The sequence below is a fragment of the Mustela nivalis genome, assembly GCF_964662115.1.
Source record: "Mustela nivalis genome assembly, chromosome: 2".
NCBI lineage: Eukaryota > Metazoa > Chordata > Mammalia > Carnivora > Mustelidae > Mustela > Mustela nivalis.
Window position 1 is genome coordinate 73308534 of NC_139021.1, and position 10801 is coordinate 73319334.

Sequence of the window (10801 nt, forward strand, 5' to 3'; positions counted from 1 at the left end):
GATGAGTGATGTTGAGCATCTCTTCATGTGTCCGCTAGTCATCTGGATGTCTTCTTTGGAAAAGTATCCATTCATGTCTTCTTCCCACTTCTTAACTGGATTTTTTGTTTTTTTGGGTGTTGATTTTGATAAGTTCTTTATAAATTTTGGATATTAACCCTTTATCAGATATACCCTTTGCAAATATCTTCTCAATTGATCATTTTAATACAGAGAACATTCAGTTTTGATTTCATAATCCTACAAGAGCAAAAATGTAAATTTATGCTTGCTTTTATGTTTATAATTAATTATACTATTATAAAAATAATTGAAAAATGATTTAAATTGTCATGGGATAGGTGTGGAGGATGGCCCCCCTTCTTTAAAAAAAAAATCTACACATTATCAAATTTTAGAAACACTGCTTGAAGGGGACCACAGTGGACCACAGTAGGGTGGGCATCTGTGTTAGTTTCTCAGGCTTCCATAACAAAGTGCCATAGGCTGGGTGGCTTCAACAACAAAAATTGATGGTTCCACAGTTCTGGAGACTAGAAATCTGAAATGAAAGTATCAGTAACGTTGATTCCTTCTGAGGGATGGGAAGGAAGACTCTGTTCCAGGCCTCTCTCTTTGGCTTGTAGATAATGGTCTTCATTCTACATTGCTTCACACCATCTTCTCTACAAGCATGTCCAAATTCCCTTTCTTACAAGGACATGCTATATTGAAGTAGGGCCCAACCTAATGACCTCATTTAAAGGTCATTTACCTCTATAAAGACCCTATCTCCAAATAGGTCACATTCTGAGGTACTGGGAGTTGGGACTTCAATATGTGACTTTTTGGTGGGGACACAGCTCAACCCAGACCAGTATCATTCCCCTGAAATTTGGCTCCATGTCCTCTACCCAGAGTTCCTTCCACTAAGAGGCACAACTAGCCATGGGGTCACATTTTTTTCCCTGGGCCAGACTGTTACAGAGTGCCATACTCTGGGCAAGGGTCTCCATCACTGCAGCTTCAAGCACCAAACCTTCCAGATACGCACCCCTCTATTCAGGAGATTCCTTAAGTGAAGAGAGAGCCCCCAAAGTAACACAGACCAGAAAGAAATAGAGACAATATACAGAAATAGTGACTTTACAGGTAATACAGTGACACTAAATCCATATCTTTCAATAGCTATTCTGAATGTAAATGGGCTACATGCCCCAGTCAGAAGACCCAGGATATCAGATTGAATAAAAAAGTAGGACCGATTGATACGCTGTCTGCAAGAGCCTCGTTTTAGGTCTAAAGACAGCTCTAGATTGAAAGTAAATGGGTAGAAACCATTTATCACGCTAATGGACATCAAAAGAAAGCTGGGGTAGCATCTTTATATCAGACAAATTAGATTTTTAAACCAAGACAGTAATAAAAGAAGGATCTATATCATAATTAAAGGGTCTATCCGACAAGGAGATCTAAAAATTGTAGAATGTTTATCCCCCTAACATGGTAGCTAATTATACAAACCAATTAATAACAAAATTAAAGAAACACATTGAAAATAGAAGGAGAATTTAACACCCCACTCACTGCAATGGACAGATCATCTAATCAGAAGATCAACAAGGAAACAAGGGCTCTGAATGACATGCTGGACTAAATGGACTTCACAAACATATTCAGAGCATTCCATCCTAAAGCAGCAGAAGAATACACATTCTTCTCAAGTCCTCATGGAACATTTTCCAGAATAGATCACATTCTGGGTCACAAATCAGGTCTCAAATGGTACCAAAAGATTGGGATCATTCCCTGCATATTTTCAGACCACAATACTTTGAAACTGGAACTCAATCACAAGAAGAAACTTGGAAAGAACTCAAGTACATGGATGCTAAAGAGCATCCTACCAAAGAATGGTCAGGTCAACCAAGAAATTAAAGAAAAATATTAAAAACTCATGGAAACAAATGAAAATGGAAACACAACTGTTCAAAATCTTTGGGATGCTTCTTAGGACCCCAAAGGGGGTCCTAAGAAGGAAGTAAATAGCAGTACAAGCCTTTCTCAAAAAAACAAGAAAGGTCTCAAATATACAACCTAACCTTACACCTAAAGGACCTGGAGAAAGAAGAGCAAAGAAAGCCTAAACCCAACCTGAGAAGAGAATAAAGTTTAGAGCAAAAATCAATGAAATAGAAACAAAAGAACAATAGAACAGATCAAGGAAACTAGGAGGTGGTTCTTTGAAAGAATTAATAAGATCAATAAGGCCTCAGCCAGACTTATCAAAAAGAAAACAGAAAGGACCCAAATAAATAAAATCATGAATGAAGGAAGAGAGATCACAAGCAACACCAAAGAAATACAAACAATTATAAGAACAGATTATGAGCAACTATATGCCAACAGATTAGGTAATCCAGAAGAAATGAATGCATTCCTAGAGACATACAAACTACCAAAATGGAAATAAAAAGAAACAGAAAACCTGAACAGACCCATAGCCAGCAAGGAAACTGAAGCAGTAATCAAAAATCTCCCAACAGGGATGCCTGGGTGGCTCAGTTGGTTAAGCGGCTGCCTTCAGCTCAGGTCATGATCCCAGCGTCCTGGGATCGAGTCCCACATCGGGCTCCTTGCTTGGCAGGGGGCCTGCTTCTCCCTCTGCCTCTGCCTGCCACTCTGTCTGCCTGTGCTTGCTCTTGCTTCTCTCTCTATGACAAATAAATAAATAAAATCTTAAAAAAAAAAAAATCTCCCAACAAACTAGAGTCCAGGGCTGGATGGTGCTCAGGGGAATTCTACCAAACCTTTTTTTTTTTTTTTTTTTAGATTTGTATTTGTTTATTTGACAGAGAGAGAGCACAAGTAAGCAGAGCAATAGGCAGAGGGAGAGAGAGAAGCAGGCTCTCTGCCGAGCGGGGAGCCAGCCTTATGTGGGGTTCGATCCCAGGACCCTGGAATCATGACCTGAGCCGAAGGCAGTTGCTTAACCAACTAAGCCACCCAGGTGCCCCCTCTACCAAACCTTTAAAGAAGACCTAATACCTATTCTTCTGAAACTATTTAACAAAATAGAAATGAAAGGAAAACTTCCAAACTCTTTTTATGAGGTCAACATTACCTTGATCCTCAAACCAAAGAGCCCACCAAAAAGAATTACAGACCAATAGCCAATGAAAAATAGATGCAAAAATTCTCACCAAGATAATAGCCAATAGGATTCGACAGTACATTAAAAAGATTATTCACCGTGACCAAGTGAGATTTATTCCTGGGCTATAAGGGTGATTCAACTTCCACAAACCAGTCAATGTGATATACTACATTAATAGAAGAAAGTGCAAGACCATATGACCTCTCAATAGATGCAGAAAAAGCATTTGACAAAGTATAGCATCCTTTCTTTCTTAAAAAAAAAAAAAAAAAAAGTATTTATTTATTTGGGAAAGAGAGAGAGAGCACAAGCAGGGGGAGGTGGAGGGGCAAGGGGAGAAGTATCCTCCCTGATGAGAGGGAGCCTGACATAGGGCTCAATCCCAGGACCCTGGGATCATGACCTAAGCCAAAGGAAGACACTTAGCTGACTGAGCCACCTAGGTGCCCCATACAGCATCCATTCTTGATTAAACTCTTCACAGTGTGGGGATAGTGGGTACATACTTCAATATCATAAAAGCCATATATGAAAAACGCACAGGAAGTATCATTCTCAATGGGGAAAAATTGAGAGCTTTTCCCATAAGGTCAGGAACATGACAGGGATGTCCTCCTAGCCTCAGCAATCAGACAACAGAAATAAATTAAAGGCATCTGAATCTACAAACTCTCACTCTTTGCAGATGACATGACACTCTATGTGGAAAACCCAAAAGACTCTACCCCAAAATTGCTAGGACTCATACAGGAATTCAGGAACATGGCAGGATATAAAATCAATGCACAGAAATTAGTTGCATTTCTATACACCAAGAGCAAGACAGAAGAAAGAGAAATTAAGGAGTTGATCCAATTTATAATTGCACCCCAAACCACAAGATACCTAGGAATAAACATAACCAAAGAGGCAAAGAATCTGTACTCAGAAAACTATAAAGTACTCATGAAAGAAATGGAGGAAGACACAAAGAAATGGAAAAAAGTTCCATGCTCATGGATTAGAAGAACAGATATTGTGAAAACGTCTATGCTACCTAAAGCACTCTACACATTTAACACAATCCCTATAAAACTACCATCATTTTTTAAATAAATGGAACAAATAATCCTAAAATTTATATAGAACCAAAAAAAGATCCCAAATAGCCAGAGAAATGTTGAAAAAGAAAGCCAAAGTTGGAGGCATCAGAATTCCAGACTTCAAGCTCTATTACAAAGCTGTCATCAAGATAGTATGGTACTGCACAAAAACAGACACATAGATCAATGGAACAGAATAGAAAGCCCACACAAATGGACCCTCAATTCTGTGGTCAACTAATCTTTGACAAGGCAGGAAAGAATGTCTAATGGAAAAAAACAAAACAAAACAAAACAAAACAAAACAGTCTCTTCAACAAATGGTGTTGGAAAAATTAGACAGCCACATGCGAAAGACAGAAACGAACCATATCCTTATACCATACACAAAAATAGACTCAAAATTGATGAAGGACCTCAATGTGAGGCAGGAATCCAACAAAATTCTAGAGGAGAACATAGGCGGAAATCTCTTTGACCTTGGCTGCAGCAACTTCTTGCTAGCACTTCTCCAAAGGCAAGGGAAACAAAGGTAAAAATGAATGACTGGGACTTCATCAAAATAAAAAGCTTTTTCATAGCAAAGGAAACAGTCAACAAAAGCAAAGACAATTGACAGAATGGGAGAGGATATTTGCAAATGCCTTATCAGATAAAGGCCTAGTATCCAAAATCTATAAGGAACTTAATCAAACTTAACACTTAAAGAACAAATAATCCAATCAAGAAATGGGCAGAAGACATGAACAGACATTTCTCCAAAGAAGACATATAAATGGTCAACAGACACATGAAAGAAATGTTCCACATCACTCAGCATCAGGGAAATTCAAATCCAAACCACAATGAGATAACACCCCACACCAGTCAGAATGGCTAAAATTAACAAGTGAGGAAATGACAGATGTTGGCGAGAATGTGGAGAAAGGGGAACCCTCTTAAAGGACTGGTGGGAATGCAAGTTGGTGCAACCCAGCAATTGCACTACTAGGTATTTATCCCAAAGATACAAATGTAGAGATCCAAAGGGGCATGTACACCCAATGTTTATAGCACCAGTGTCCACAAATAGCCAAACTATGGAAAGAGCCCAGATGTCCATCAACAGAAGACTGGATAAAGAAGATGTGATACACACACACACTCTGGACTACTACTCAGCCATCAAAAAACCTGAAATCTTGCCATTTACAATGATATGGATGGAAGTAGAGGGTATTATGCTCAACGAAATAAGTCAATCAGAGAAAAACAAATACTATGTGATCTCATTCATGTGGAATCTAAGAAACAAAACAGAGGATCAGAGGGGAAGGAAAGGAAAAATAAAACAAGATGAAATCAGAGATGGAGACAAACCAGAAGAGACTCTTAATCACAGGAAACAAACTGAGGGTTGCTGGAGGGGAGGGAGGTGGGGGATGGGATAACTGAGTGATAGACATTAAGGAGGGCACCTAATGTAATGAGCACTGGGTATTGTATAAGACTTATGAATCACTGATGAATGAGCTCGACCTCTGAAACTAATAATACATTATATGTATTATTAATTGAATTGTATTGTATTGAATTGAATTGTATTATTAATTGTTAATTGAATTTAAATTTTAAAAAACACAAAGAATTTATTGGATTCATACTTAAAATTATCATTTAATAAACACCCTCCCCAAAAACATGTTAGATAATTGGCTATCCTTATCATACATATTATTATCCCTATTTAATAGGTGAGTAATCTGAGGTGAAAGCCTCAGATTGTATGCAAAGTATGATCAAGATCATTCTCATTCTCCCTCTTTATCCCTGCTCACCATCCCTTTGAGTTCAGGCTGACCTGTAATGTTATTTCTAAATCCCTTGACAAAGAGTCCAGACATTTTGCCCACGAATGCTACCTGCTCTCACAGTAAGAGAAGTCTCCCTGAACTGGTCTCTTTGCCCTTTCCTTCAAGTTTTTGTAATTGACTTACCTTTGGAAGGCACTCAGCGCCTTCCCTTTCTTGGCAAAAACTCATCCTCATCCTTTTAATAATCACCTTAAATGTCCCTGACTTCCCCAGTCAGATCTTCACTCCTTTATTTTCTCTTAGCCTCTAAATGCTTCAACTGTGACTTGGATCATGTGGTTTTTGTTGGATCGGTGGTTCCGGAAATGCAGGAGGAATAATAGAAATGACCACCGGGGCCGCCATCTTCCAGTCCCCTCCCCCCTTCTTTAACCCTAGACTCTCCGGCCAAAAGGTGTACGTCCAGTTCACATCTCCATAGGTAACCCGACACCTATGCAGGAAACAGGAGGATCAGGAGCCCTCACCCCATACATTCTGATCACCAAATATGGATGTGAGCCCATGCCCTACCTTGGCCTGATAAAAGACCCTCGCCAACTCCCTCCCAGTGGGACTTCCCCAACTCTCTCTCTCTCTCTCTCTCTCTCTCTCTCCCTCTCTCTTTCTGTGAGTCCCAGAACCTCACCTGAGGGTGCCCACCTCCTCCCAGTGACTTTCCTGGCTCCCCTTCTCCCGAGCCCTGAAACTCCGCCAGAGAGTGCCTTTAATAAATCTTGCCTTGCGCCTACCTTTCCTGGTGTCGTGTTTACCTCGCCTGCAAAACTTTACAGTTTTCAAATTGGTTTTTGTTAATGTCTTCCATGAGACTGTTCCAGTCTTCAAGAGCAAGGACCGTCTTCTCAACTTGCATTCTCCATGTCTAGCCCAGTTTGCTGAATGGTCAGTTCCTCCTATCTGAAGTCATCCTGCTTTCTGACTCTAAGCTGCTTTCAACTCCTGGTCTTTTCTCTTTCTCTTTCTGACTGCCATCACGCATTCTCACATCCGATTCACTTCTGCTAGCTCGTATTTCCTCTTCTTCCTGCTTGCCCAGTAATTCCAATATAGGCCCTGAGGAATCTGGTGTTTCCTTACGATAACTTTTGCTTTCTTTTTTTGTCTCATAGGAAGGCAGAGATTGCATTTCCAAACTCCTTATTAAATTGTGGAGGAGAATATGCTTCTTGCACCCCTGTCACAAATCCGAGTTTCATGTGAGGGAGGGGCTGTCATTCTGGAGGTCCTATGTAATTGACTTGGGTGGGGATTAGGTCCATGGTTTCTTATTCACTGCATTAAGGGCCCCAGAAATGTTCTGAGGCTGGGGAAATGTTCTCACATCAAGAAGCCTACCTGTTTCATTCTCTGCCCTGCCTGCTCCCAGCATGCATGATGCAGGAAGTTTATGTGAGGATGCCCAGGGCACTGACCTGACACCCCCCCTCCCCACACTGTTTGTGCCGTTGCCCTGGACACTGGAAGCACAACCACTGTCTTTCGCAATCAGCTCACCTGCTGAGTAATAGGCTGGAACATCAGACAGCATTTCCTCCCTCTGAAAATTAACTGTGGTTCTGGTCAGGAACACGGGAGTTTCTATCCTTCCCTTGTCCTTAAAATGAAAGACTATCCAACAGAAAAGATAACCAGAAATGTGGGAAATAGCCATGCCCTTTGCCCTGAACCCAGAGGAGCAGGTTGGTGCCATCTTCCTGGTGCACAAGTGCATAGGGACGACACCCCAGGAGTCAGGACAGTCCCAGGCTGAGGACACTACCATTATACTTGGCACATTCTCCTACTTCCCTCCCTCTCTGTCCTTCTCTCGGTTGGTATTAACTAGTTCCAGAGAAGTCCTTGCCTTCGGAGAGGAAACCCAGGCACAGTGACAATTTCTTCTTTAGACCGATTGTCTTTTGCAATCAATAAAGTGTGATGAGCCCCTGCAGGCCAGGGCTGTGGGAGCTGTTTGTTGTGGGAATGGTGGGTGGAGGCAGGGGTGCAGGGTCTAGGCAGTGAGAACCTGAAGGCCAAAGTACTGCTGCTTATATTACCTTTTCTGCTGGAACTCCCTGGTAGAGGCTGGAGGGGGTGAAGCAACCCAGGGAGCATATATCCATGAGGAGGGAACCCTCTCCTTCCTCTGGAGCACAGAGCACCTGGTATTTCTGGACAGTGTGGCCTGGGTGTGCCCAGACTCCCCCAAACTCCTTACATTAGTGCTTCTAATGACAGGAGACCCCAGAGATAGGCCCTAAGGGTCCCCAGCATGAGAGCAGATTTTCTTTTGAGGCTTATGTTTGGTTTGTGTGCGTTTTCTTGTGAATTTTTAAGACATTTTGAAACAGTCCCAAACTTATAGAGAAATTGAAAGCACAATGCAAATAACCTCTTTCCTTTGTACCATATAAAATCAATTGCCTATATATTTGTTTTTTTTTTCAAAAGCAAAGTATATTTTATTAACCTTTTTTGACTTCAATGACTAACATAATGGAAGTTTAACAACAACATTTTCTTTTTTTATAGTAAGAATTCCAACTTTTTTCTTGGATTTTTTTTTTTAGTTTTATTGGGATATAGCTGACATGTAACACAATGATGTGATTATATATATATACATTGGAAGACGATCAGCATGATAAGCTTAGTTAACGGCCATCACCTCAAATAGTTACAATTTTTTTTTCTCACAATGACAACTTGAAGATCTATTCTCTCCCTTACATATTTGTATTGTACGAAGATACCACCTTGATAATACTGGTGGCTTCTGAAAAAGGCACTGATATTGAAAGGGAAGGAAGGATGCCCTAGTCATTTCTTAGTGACTAACTTTGGTATTGCTTGATGTTTCTTCACAATGCGAGCATGTATATGCATTACTAATTTGTTTTAAAAGTAAATGAAAAGGGGATCTCTTGGCCTTAGCACCATGTTCTTGGAAACCTTTGCACTGCACTGTGAGAGCCAAATGGAGGAAGGAGCAAATGTGTAGGCTGAAATGAACCAGAAGAAAGAGGAGGCAAAAATCCAAGTAAATCATTAGCTTGTGCCCTCATGGAAGCCGCAGCAGAAATAAGGAAAGCCAGAGGCTAGGGACACTGGTACAAATTGTTGCATTGCATGCCTACTTCCTAGAACTTGACTCGATGGATCTGGAACATGCATCAACTTTTGAGAGACTCACCTTGTTTACACCAAAACAGTCCATTTTGGTCCTTTGCCCTGGACCCGTGTCTTTCAAGACTAATTCTGTTTTCATTTGTGGCTGAATCTAACATGTGTACAACAGAACCTCTCTTCTGTTATCTTAGGGGAAGGAAAAAAAGTAAATGAAAAGGTAAAACTAGTAATGAAAAATATTTTAAAAGAGTAAGTTGTTGGCTTCATATGCCCCCCTACAAAGACATTCCCCTCGAAAACCCCAACAGACCCACCCAATCAGGAAGCTCACAAGGATACCCAACTGCCATCTATCTGCCTATCCCACTTGAGATTCTCCATTTGTCCCAGTGGTGTCCTTTATCTCAAAAGGATCCAGCCTGCCTTCTGTCTGGGTCAATGTGGCTCTGCCCTCTCACTCTGCATGGAGGCCTAGGCTTCTCTGCTGTATCAGACTACCTTAGGACTGAGCTGTTTAGGCAGGGAAGAGCAGGAGGAAAGAACGAATACATATGCGGTTTTATTTTCTATATCAAATAATACATTAAATATTATTACATATATGTATATATTATACACATTATATATAACATATATTACATATATACATATATTACATACTTTATATCAAATATATATAATGTATATTATATATTATATTTAATATATAATATATTATATTCATATATAACATATAATATATCAATATATTATATATTATATAATAACATATAAATATAATATTTAATATAACTAATTAATATAATATATAATATACTATACATAATATAATATATTATGTAATAATATATTTTATATGTTATATATAAATATATATATAAATATTTAAAAAATATATTTTAAAAGTATATAAAATATATTATATTATAATATATTATATTATAAAATATATAATATATTATATATGTTATATATAAATATAAATATATAAATATATTATATAATATATAATGTAATGTATGTTATATATGTATTACACATAATATATATTATATATTATATAATAATATATTTTATGTTATATATAAATATATAAATATTTAAAAAAATATAAAAGATATATTATATTAATATATCATATATTATATTATATATTATATAATAATATATATGTTATATATAAATATATAAATATAATATATAAAGTAATGTATGTTATATATGTATTACACATATGTAATACATTTATATGTATTATATGTATTTATAGTATGTATTATATGTATATGTATATGTAATTATATGTATTATATGTATATGTATTATGTATATATACATATATATATAATCTATCTTGTTGTTGGCTACAACATGTCCAAAGACACCTTGGGCTTTAACTGCAATATTTGAGTGAGTTTTGCCTCCTCTGGGCAGCTGCCCCTTCAAGGCAAGCCACAAGGCAAGTGTATTTGTGTGGAGAAGCCCCATGTGCTGGGGCACATGGCATTTGTCCCGAGGGAGGCCCCTGAGAGCACTGTACAAACTGGACCTCTACCTGTGGTGGGCTCTGGGGTCAGATTGCTGGGGTGTATGTCCAGGTCGGCCATCCATAGCCACGTGGC